Genomic DNA, 11,245 nt, shown 5'->3' with positions numbered 1-11,245 from the left:
ATAAAGACCGAACTAGGACAGTGTGCGGCACCCCAGACTTTTACGCCCCAGAAGTCCTCACCAAATCATCGTACACCCGGGCAGTGGACTGGTGGGGGCTGGGTGTGGTCATCTTTCAGATGCTGGTTGGCGAGGTGGGTATTCTTAACAGAACTTCAAATTTAAGACTTCAGTTGGAAAAGTGTTAAACGTCTCCCGATAAGGCTGTAGTGTAGTCGGTCCACAAGCCAGTCACAGGGGTAACTGTTGCACTCTTTTAATCTGTCGAATCTCTGTGACTTTTAAGCCAATTGTGTGCCACAGCTTGAGGCATTATCTGGATTTCAGGGAGAAAACTGCTCTAAGCGAAAGCTTTTAATGGTTCAGCCATTCAAGAGCCTCATATATAAGCTAATGCAGTATTAAAGTGAAAGCAGTAGGCCTCTGTTGAGGTAAGATCATGATCCTCTCGTGGTTTCATTATGATTAAAATGATTTCATTGAGTGCCATCAAGGCAAAGTTAAATCTATACCACCAAGGGCCAGGTAGGATTTCATTCAATCCTTGAGGACTTAATTAGACTTTTTGAAAACCTAACATTATAGTTGCAGAAGCTGAAACACATCAGTATTTTATTTCATACAGATCGCTCACGCACACACAACCGAAACACACCTTTATTGCCAGGTTACGATAGCAACTCCTTCAGGACGTTTTGTTAACCAGGTTTGGTTTTCAGTAGGATTCCATTATTGCAGACTTTGTGTTCTATAATTGATCAGCTTTAATAAGTCATGTCTAAGTTGTGAATTGACTTTTTACAAGATCTGTGTGTGTGTGGCTTTTGCATTCCCGAGCTCAGAATGTGAATATTGAAAGTTTGGGTCTGGAGTAACCCTTTAATGTGCTCTCCTCTCTTTCTTCTTGTGCCCATAGACTCCTTTCCCGGGTGAAAATAGAAACCAGGTGCTTCACAATATTGTGCACATGAAAGTGGACTATCCTGCGTTCCTCTCGTCAGAGTCCATCTTCATCATGAAAAAGGTCTGTATGCCAGGGTTATTTATTGTTGAGACACGTTTTTCCTCCAGTCTGTCCCTCGGTATCTTGCTACCAACCATAGTGAATGGATGTCACTGTTATTTAAATGTTACACAATTGGAGGAATACCCAGTGACTGTGCAGCAGTGGAGCGAGGCTCACAATAACAATGCACAAACGCTCATTTGCACTTCAAATTATGAGAACTTATCTTTAACATCATGTTTCAACTTTAAGTCCATTGATGGAGAATAACGTGCGTCTCCTTCTTGTTTTGAATCCTCTGCAGCTCATGAAGAAAAATCCCAGCAAGCGCCTTGGAGCCAGTAAACGCGGTGCAGAGGAAGTAAAGAAGCATCCCTTCTTCAGAGTACGTTGGCGTACACGTCCGTTTTATGGCCGCTCTTTTACATAAAGGTCGCGCCACTTTATCCTTTATCCATTTCTTTCTTCCTTCTCTTTTCAGAGTGTGGATTGGCAAGGGCTTCTGGAAAAGAAGGTGAAGCCTCCCTTCGTACCCACCCTTAAAGGCAGTGCGGACGTCAGTAATTTTGACATAGCTTTTACTGCAGAAGCCCCAGTCCTGACTCCGCCCATCTGAGGGGCTCCTCCTCCGGCTTGCGCTGCACTACAGCCCGCCGAAGCATCTCGGTGCTTGGAGTTCTGACCGCTGCCCACACCGGCCGGTGCTGACCGGCCTCACGCATGGACTCTCCTCTGGCGCTGCGCCTCACCCGTCTGCTCACGTGAAACCCCCGAAGCACAGCGATGCTCTACCAGCTGTCACTGAAAGTCGTTTTGAAGATGAAAAACTGAGCTCAAAATCTCCTTGAAAGCAGGCGGATTTGGACTAATCAGACATCTTTATTACCCAAACACACATCACTATGGAACACATCCGGAGAAAAATCACACATCAACCGACATTTAGATCACTGAACGGTCGCTGCTCCGTTGCTATCATAACTGGCATAGTTGCACAAATACACAAAAGAGTTTCCAGAACTGGAGAGGTACTGAATTTCACTGCGACTGACAGAGCATCAAGGACCTGTTTTAGTGACATATCAACTAGCCGGTGCCCAATATGCCTTCCAGCGCATCATAAATGCAGGGACCATGATAGAAGACCTTTGAATCTAGTTGTTTAACTCAGAAAGAATTTTAAAAAATGTCATTAAATATAATTTACCTCACATACACACAGAGAAAATCACCACTTGAAGATGCACGGCTTCCCCTGTAATGTCACTAGTATTTACAGGCAGGCCTCATCATTAACCTTAATGTACACACTCTGTATGAGCATAGTTAACTTTTAAACTGTCTTACAACCTCTGTTTTATTATTTCAAAATGTCTTTATCAAATACTGTTCCTTAAATATAAACATGTGGTGTAATAACCTTAATGCAGTGGTTCCCAAACCGGTCCTGGGGGACCCCCTACCCTCCTGGTTTTTGTTCCAACCAAGCTCTTGTAACGGGTGTGCGTGGTCTGCCGTATATCTGGCTAAATGCACATCCGTTGACGTCTACGTGATCTGCGTTGTGTTCTGTGATTGTGACTGTGCTGACGGAAGGAAGGACCCGGACTACAAACAGCTACTGGTTGCTCCTTTAATGCAAGCCGTATGGCGGTGGTATCTCCTCTCAGTGAGCAAAGCGCGAACTCCGCTAATTTACACTTACATAGGCAATCTAAGTTAACATAGTTCCTACGTTAACACAAGAGTGATTTAGATGACTTTAAAAATAAAATGAAATAAAATTCCTTTTCAATACATTTGATTACATATGGTTTTCAGAATGTTAAACACAACCAGTAAAATATTTGTGTAAATAATGAACTAACTGAATAAACATACCTGTACAAATCAGTAAAAAACAGAAAAATGTTCTTTAACATGCAGTCTCTTCCACACACGTAGTTCGTCAGTCTCCTATTAGCAAATAAACACACAGGAAACCCCGTAGCACTGAAAAACATGTGTCTCCCGTATAACTTGTAAAAGTGTATTTACAGGGCTTACATTTTGACAACACGGCTGCATGTTTACACTCTTAAGACTAGCATTCACTTTATAACTGCATATGGTTATATTATATTATCTACAAAACGAAATAAACTCTTAATGATAACCAGCGGAAAAATCATTACCTCCTCTCAGTGAGCAAAGCGCGAACTGAGAGAGGCGCAGAGTTGACGTCGTAATACTGAGACCTCTTAAAGCAACAGTACAGGTATTAACACTTCAGTTTGAATATACTCTAAACCGTACAAAACATGTTATGAACTTAATAAAACACATATTATTCAATATTTATCAGGATTTGGTGAAGTTTCAACAACAAAAAAAATAATAATTTCAACCTGGTTACATTCACCCCTCCTGAAATTCACCAACATCCTGATTGAGGAATGTCTTACAGGAGGAAATGTCTACTACTGACACAAACTGGCACAAGTGAAAAGGTAGACCTAGTCCACAGTTAACTTAAAAGTTACCTCAAATACAAGGTTCAGGAAAGAAAGAGGTTGATCAGGTCTCTAAATTCCCCTAGATTAATGTGACGCCTAGTACGCCACACAACACTTGACCTCAGAAAATATTATCCTGTAGACATTTGTACACATAATATCACTCAAATTTTGCACTAAACCAAAAATCTCAGCGCATACGCATTTTAAACATATGTTAAAGCTCAATAGTCACTAAGTAAAATATTTGGACCCTTTTGGAATGGTTTCTGAATCATTGATTCTATCAATCTGTTAACTGACTTCACCAGTCTCCCTGCACGTGTCCTAATGTGGCTATTCGATCCACTGTGTGAGTGTGAGTCAGTGCGAACTGAGGTGTCAACATGTGGTGCAGGTGCAGTGGATGGACTGTCAACAATGACCCTAGCAGGACTAGGAACTAGACCGGGTGGGACTAGTTCTTGTGAATCAGACAACTTAGACTCGGGACAGTCTCCAGGCGACAAGACTGCAGGCTCCGTCTCATCCCCAGAGCATGACAAATCCTGTGCAGTGTCTTCCTGAGGCATCACTCCGACCATAATAGCTGTTTCATCACCAGAGTCGCAATCTTCCTGATCAGACTCCTCACTTTCCAATGACACGTCACCAGCATGTTCAGATTCATCTTGACACATCCCAGGGAGTGGCAGGAAGTTGACCTCAAGTAACAGATTCCTATGCACAACTCTTGTGTGTCCATTTGTATCTTGTATTTTGTAGACATGGATGCTGGGATTCGCACCCACAACTGTGTATACCCCATCCTCCCACTTGTCGGCCAACTTTCTCTTCCCACGTTCTGTCTTATTTGCCACCAGAACACGATCACCTACAGACAGGGAAGTACCCTTGACACGTCTGTTGTATTGCTGGGCCTGGTGTTGCTGCTCGGCTGATGAGTGTTTCTGGGCGATCTCCATAGCACTTTGCAGGGAGGAAAGCAGAGACTTGCCATACGAGTCATAGTCAACGACTCCAGGGTCATTCAACCCCTGCTTGAACATGACGTCAACTGGCAGTCTAGGGACACGCCCAAACATGAGGAAAAAGGGCGCGTAGCCTGTAGTCTCATGAACAGTGGCGTTATAAGCGAACGTGAGGGTCTGGATCTGTTGAGGCCACTGGTGCTTTTCTTTGAGGGGAAGAGTACGGAGCATACTGCCCAAAGTGCGGTTGAATCGCTCTGTCCCCCCATTGCCCATTGGGTGGTAGGCTGTTGTATGGGATTTCGCAACACCAGCCAGCCGGAGTAGCTCTGCAATCAAACTGCTCTCGAAATTGGCGCCCTGATCAGTATGTATCCTTTCAGGGAAACCATAAACGCAGAACACATTATCCCAGAGCTTCTTTGCGACCTGCTTTGCTGTTTGATTGGGACATGGGAATGCATGAGCGAGTTTGGTGAAGTGGTCGGTGACAACTAGAACGTCCACAGATCGCTGCTTGCTGTCTTCTGCCGACCAAAAATCCATGCACACCAACTCCATTGGAGCAGAGCTCTTGATGCTTTCCAGGGGTGCACGAGCAGCAGGTTCCAGTGTTTTTCCAACCACACATCTTTGGCAACATCTGACATACGCCCGTACATCTTTCTCCATATCAGGCCAATAAAAGCGCTGCCTCGCAAGTGAAAGAGTACGATCTTGACCCTGATGACCTGCCAAATCGTGGATGCCTGACAACGCTTTATCCTTTAGACCCTGAGGCAACACGTACTGGGATCTTTTCTGCTTGGAAACAGGGTCCCTTGTCACCCTATACAAAACACCATCACGGACTTCCAGCTTGTCCCATTGTTTGAACAACCTGAGTACATTTGAGTCAGCACCATGCCTTTCTCGCCTAGATGGTCGCCTCCTGGTGGCAATGAAGGGTAAAACCTGAGAGATGACAATGTCTTGCTGCTGACTCAACTGTAGCTCCTGGGCAGAGAGCACTGGCAAAAGATCCAGACCACTTGATAGCTGCTGAACGTGTTGGGCTAAACAGAGTGCTCTGAACTCTGCCGCATCCACCCAGTCACAGTGTGCCTGACAAAGAGCTCTGATCTCGGCCGCATTACACACAGAGTTGTTTATAGATCTGTGGGTCTGGGACTGGCAGCTGACCCTGAAAACATCCTGCACAGAATCCTCCTCCACGGCATTGGCTACCTGAATCAGATTGGAATACGGCTCCTTCAGCAGCCTCCGTCCAATGGATTTTGAAAAAGGGTCACGGCTCAGGGCATCGGCCACCACATTTCTCCTTCCAGGCAGGTGTTTGAGATCAAAGTTGTACGATGCAAGTTTAGACACCCAGCGGATTTCACACGCGTCAAGCTTTGGCTTAGTTAGAAGGTAAGTAAGTGGATTATTATCCGTCCAAACAGTGAAGCTATGCCCCTTCAGCCAATGGCTAAACTTATCGCATACACTCCACTTCAAAGCCATGAACTCCAGTCTATGGGCAGGATATTTCCGCTGTGATGCACTGAGTGTCTTGCTCGCAAAAGCAATAGGTCTGGCCTTGGATTCCCCTTGGGGCACTTGAGACAGCACCGCACCAAGCCCGTCCAATGACGCGTCAACTGACAAGATAAATGGTTCATCGAAGTCTGGGTGGGCAAGTACGACACATTCCAACAGCATGGTTTTCAACTGGTCAAAGGCGACCTCACATTCCACAGACCAATCTGCAGGAGTAAGCTTGCGATAAACACCGAGAGACTTCCTGTCCTTCGCCAACTTTCCTTGTCTCTTTTGCCCTGCCGTTAGTGCAAACAAAGGTTTTGCAATGGAGGAACAGTTTGGGATGAAGTGCTGATAATAAAACACCATGCCAAGGAATGATTTAATCCTCCGAACAGAGGGCGTGCACTCATCATTCTCCATCAGATCTTGAACTTTCATTTTAGAAATTACCTCCACCTTGGTGGGGTCAACGGACACACCCCCACCGTTGATGACATGACCAAGGAAGCCGACTTGTTTTTGCAACAGATGGCACTTCTTAGGGGCCAGTTTTAAGTTGTTCTCCCGTAACCTCTGAAACACTGTGTGGAGCCTGGACAGAGCCTCTTCCTCTGATGGTGCGAAGACTAAAAGATCATCAAGATAACACAGGAGTTTCGTGAAGTTCATGTCCCCAAAGATCCCAGTCATCATCCTCATGAAGGATGCCGGACTGTTACACAGCCCCTGTGGCATGCGGTTGTATTCATGCAGTCCAAGGGGAGTCGTGAAAGCTGTGTATTTCTTGTCGTCTTCGTGCATCGGAATGTTGAAAAAGCCAGAGGTGAGGTCCATTGTACTGAAGAGGCAGTTGCCACCAAGGGCAGCCAAGCAGTCAGACTGGTGTGGCAATGGATGGGCGTCCTTTAAAGACCTGGCATTCAACCACCTGAAGTCGGTGCAAATACGCAACCCACCGTCCTTCTTCCACACCATCACCAGTGGCGAAGCATATTCACTTGACGACTTCCTGATAATCCCTCTCTCCTCCATATCAGTGAGAACCTGCCTCAATTTCTGGTAATGGGCTGGGGGAACTCTCCTGTATGGTAAGCGAAAAGGCCGATCATCAGTGAGATGAATGCGGTGCGTATACCCCTGGACTTCACCACAGTCCAGTGGGTGCTTGGAGAAGATGTCCTGGTATTCGGTTAGCAGCTGCGTTAGCTGAGACCTACAGGCTTCACTAACCTGACATGAGCTTATGTCAATGTCGCCAAGGCCTAACTCAACCAAACTCTTTGTCAGCGGAGTATCAGGACAGGCACTGGAAGAGATGTTAGTTCCTGGATTCTCTGCATCTGGTTGTTTATCTCTATTAGGCCGTTGCTTAAATGCCTGTGATTGTTGTTGCTCTGTGTCCTTTGGTTTCTCTGCAACCTGTAGACCCTGGAAAGCATCTAGGTCTTCGATTGCCAAGCATGGAGATACATCCGCCAATTTGCAATTCCTCTTTAGGGTGATCGCTTTCTCAGAAGGGTTCACAACTGTCATTGGCACCCACCCATCACCCCAGAGAGGTGTGACAAGACGACCTACGAGCACACCTCGTGGCACGGCCTTTGAACCGGTCGGTTCTACAACAACTGTGCTGCCAGGTGACATAGGTACATTAGCAGGGAGTCTGCCCCAAACCAAGTGTTCATGTCTGGGTAGGAGTGTCACCGCCTGGGTGAGCTTGACAGTGCCTATTTTTTCCGGGGCTGCAATCCCTCTCCAGCGTTCGACATTGGTGAACATCGACAAGAAGCGATCAACCTCAGGTTCAGACTGATGGTCATGTCTGGATGCAATATCCCAGTAACCGTCGTCACTTTTCAGGACCCGTATCAGATGTTTAATGACATTGGAACCCAAGATGAGATCGTCATGCTGACCGGGCACAACCAAGGTGGGTACAACAATGCGAACACCGTAAATCTGCATCTCCAAGTCATAAAAGCCCTCAGGTCGAGCCTGCAAGCCACCACAGCCAATCAGGACAATGTTCTCTTCAGGGTGCTGTTTCTCAGGTAAGACACCGGCAGAGCTGAGTCTCTCAACTGCGTGTTCACTGATGCTACATGCCATCGAGCCAGAGTCTAACATGCCTGTAAGTTGCACATTGTGATTGACAAGGACAGGTGTGTAGAACAGCTCGCCAAAGGCTTGGATCTTCTGAGCAGCTTGGATGACTACGCGAGACCCCTTAGGTGCAGCAGCGCAACTATCCGCATATAGGTTTGCCAGGTCGCAGGTGTCAAAGAGGGATTCATCTACGTTACCCACACCGCCCCTCCCCGGGTGTGGGTCTCCTAGTTTAACTGCTGATTTTGCCCACCAGCACCGTCGCCAGGCTGAAAGCGGTTGCGTTGGTTGGTCCGCTGACAGTCCCTTTTCCAGTGACCAGGGGATAAACACTTCAGACATCTGTTTTCCCGTCTGCAGTGAGACAGTGTTGAATGATCAGGAGTCCCACAGACCCTACATGCCCTCTGGGAGAAATGTGGCACAGCCGCTTGAGTGACGAATTTAGCTGGCACTTGTGTCTGTTGTGTGACTAGTCGGTCTAACAAGCTTACCAAGCTCTTCATGCAATCATTGTCGACACCAGCAATATTCGGGGAAGTTACAGGAACAGCGATGTGCGGAACATGTGAGTCAGTCACAGGCACCTGACACTGGGAGTGAACTTTGTGCACTGCTGTGCTTGACTCAGGTGGCTTAACAGCTGCAGCTCGAGCCTTCTCACCCTGCATGTGCTCATCAAGCCTCTCTTGGATTTCACAGGCCGACCATTTCTCTGCAGACTTGAACTTGAAAACACCTGCGAGAGACTCATCAGGACAGTGTTTAATAAACATCATGCTGACTTCATGGCCTGGGTCATCGATGCTACGGCCCTGTCTCTTTAGGCACTCAACTGCTACATCCACTGTCTTATTCAGCCTGATCCAATACTCCATAGCGTCTTCACCTGGCATGGGCAGTGTATTATAGAAATCCGCTAGAGGCATGCTTGAGTACGTTAGTTCGCTAAAGTATTGTTTCAGAATGTCAAAGATTATGTGAGGATTGGCAGTGTGGTCAATAGATTTGTCATTCCGCAGCTTTATCCTTACCACATCCCCTGCTTTGCCCATAAGCCTTGCCAGGATTTCTTGCGAATGCTCAGAGACTGGGACTGCTCGCTTCGTTAAGTACAAAGACATTAGATTTTCCCATTCGTGAACTGTAAACTTGTCTGAGCCGTCACCTCTGAATATAGGTGGCTCCCTTGCATCTGACCGCATGATGACACTAACATTAGGTAGCGTCGTCTCTGTAGGCTGTATAGGGGTGGGTGTTGTGGTGCTATGTGAGGCCCTGTCAGATTGTAGCTGAGCTGTAATTGACTTGCCTAGCTGTTCAGCTAACTGTGTAATTAGTGAACCTAAGTCTGGGCTCTGCTCACCCTGCCTTGACCTGACATGATCTACATAGCGGGTAGAGGCAAATCGTGGAGAGCCTAACTCTGCAACACTAGGCCCTGGTGTTCTGGTCTCTAGAGGTCGATGGAGAAACCCCCTACCCACACCAAACTGGCACTCAAAGGAAGCACGTTCGGCATCATCACCTTCACTCTCAACTGAATATGTTTTACCTTCTGCCATGTTTCAGTCACTCTGCACACAAATGAAACTGAGAAAAACAAAATCAAATAGAATCAGCAAAAATGTGGCAAAAATCAAAGAGCATCAAATAACAAAGTTGAACAATCATATCATTCAGTCTCATAGATGTTGTTATATTGGCCAATATTTTTTTCTCCTTTTTATGTCCGGTCTTCGCTGAAATAGCCCAATTCGTGGGTTTAACTATAAAAAAAAAAGGTCCAGTGAAATACTTGGCACAGTCCAGAGAAATACCTGAGTACCCAAAGTGATAACAGCCTCCCTCGGTGAACGAGCTGACGTCGATCTTTAGACCAATCCTTGAAAGGTCACGGCACCATTGTAACGGGTGTGCGTGGTCTGCCGTATATCTGGCTAAATGCACATCCGTTGACGTCTACGTGATCTGCGTTGTGTTCTGTGATTGTGACTGTGCTGACGGAAGGAAGGACCCGGACTACAAACAGCTACTGGTTGCTCCTTTAATGCAAGCCGTATGGCGGTGGTATCTCCTCTCAGTGAGCAAAGCGCGAACTCCGCTAATTTACACTTACATAGGCAATCTAAGTTAACATAGTTCCTACGTTAACACAAGAGTGATTTAGATGACTTTAAAAATAAAATGAAATAAAATACATTTCCAATACATTTGATTACATATGGTTTTCAGAATGTTAAACACAACCAGTAAAATATTTGTGTAAATAATGAACTAACTGAATAAACATACCTGTACAAATCAGTAAAAAACAGAAAAATGTTCTTTAACATGCAGTCTCTTCCACACACGTAGTTCGTCAGTCTCCTATTAGCAAATAAACACACAGGAAACCCCGTAGCACTGAAAAACATGTGTCTCCCGTATAACTTGTAAAAGTGTATTTACAGGGCTTACATTTTGACAACACGGCTGCATGTTTACACTCTTAAGACTAGCATTCACTTTATAACTGCATATGGTTATATTATATTATCTACAAAACGAAATAAACTCTTAATGATAACCAGCGGAAAAATCATTACCTCCTCTCAGTGAGCAAAGCGCGAACTGAGAGAGGCGCAGAGTTGACGTCGTAATACTGAGACCTCTTAAAGCAACAGTACAGGTATTAACACTTCAGTTTGAATATACTCTAAACCGTACAAAACATGTTATGAACTTAATAAAACACATATTATTCAATATTTATCAGGATTTGGTGAAGTTTCAACAACAAAAAAAATAATAATTTCAACCTGGTTACACTCTCAATTACTTAATTGAACCTTAACTGAAGTAACAATCTGCTTAGATTTTACTTTTTAAATTGTGTAAGAAAGTATTTGTTTCTTCAATATGATTTTTAATATAATTCTATACCTAACTTAAAACCCCTACTGTTTAAAATAATTAAAAGTCTCCAATTTAGGAAATTATTAGTTCAATTAAGGGTTCAATTAAGTAATTGAGAATTCGGTTGGAACAAGAACCAGCAGGGTAGGGGGTCCCCCAGGACCGGTTTGGGAACCACTGCCTTAATGTATGCAGTGAGGTAGTCAAAACCCCCAACAACAGTTAAACTCTGTAAAACATAA

General features: G+C 45.2%; 1 long non-coding RNA gene across 1 annotated transcript; it reads right to left on the bottom strand.

Annotated features, from left to right (window-relative positions):
• Positions 1 to 2,479: 2,479 nt before the first annotated feature.
• LOC136762935 (uncharacterized) lies at positions 2,480 to 10,994 on the bottom strand. The gene is made up of 3 exons (XR_010820938.1): positions 10,401 to 10,994; positions 2,888 to 10,179; positions 2,480 to 2,666 (listed from the first exon to the last, which is right to left on the bottom strand). It is a non-coding gene; the product is annotated as an uncharacterized LOC136762935 (long non-coding RNA).
• Positions 10,995 to 11,245: the final 251 nt, after the last annotated feature.

The sequence above is a fragment of the Amia ocellicauda genome, chromosome 11, assembly GCF_036373705.1.
Source record: "Amia ocellicauda isolate fAmiCal2 chromosome 11, fAmiCal2.hap1, whole genome shotgun sequence".
Classification (NCBI taxonomy): Eukaryota; Metazoa; Chordata; class Actinopteri; order Amiiformes; family Amiidae; genus Amia; species Amia ocellicauda.
The sequence above is the reverse complement of the archived record's forward strand: the minus strand, read 5'-3'. Positions and strand labels throughout refer to the sequence as shown.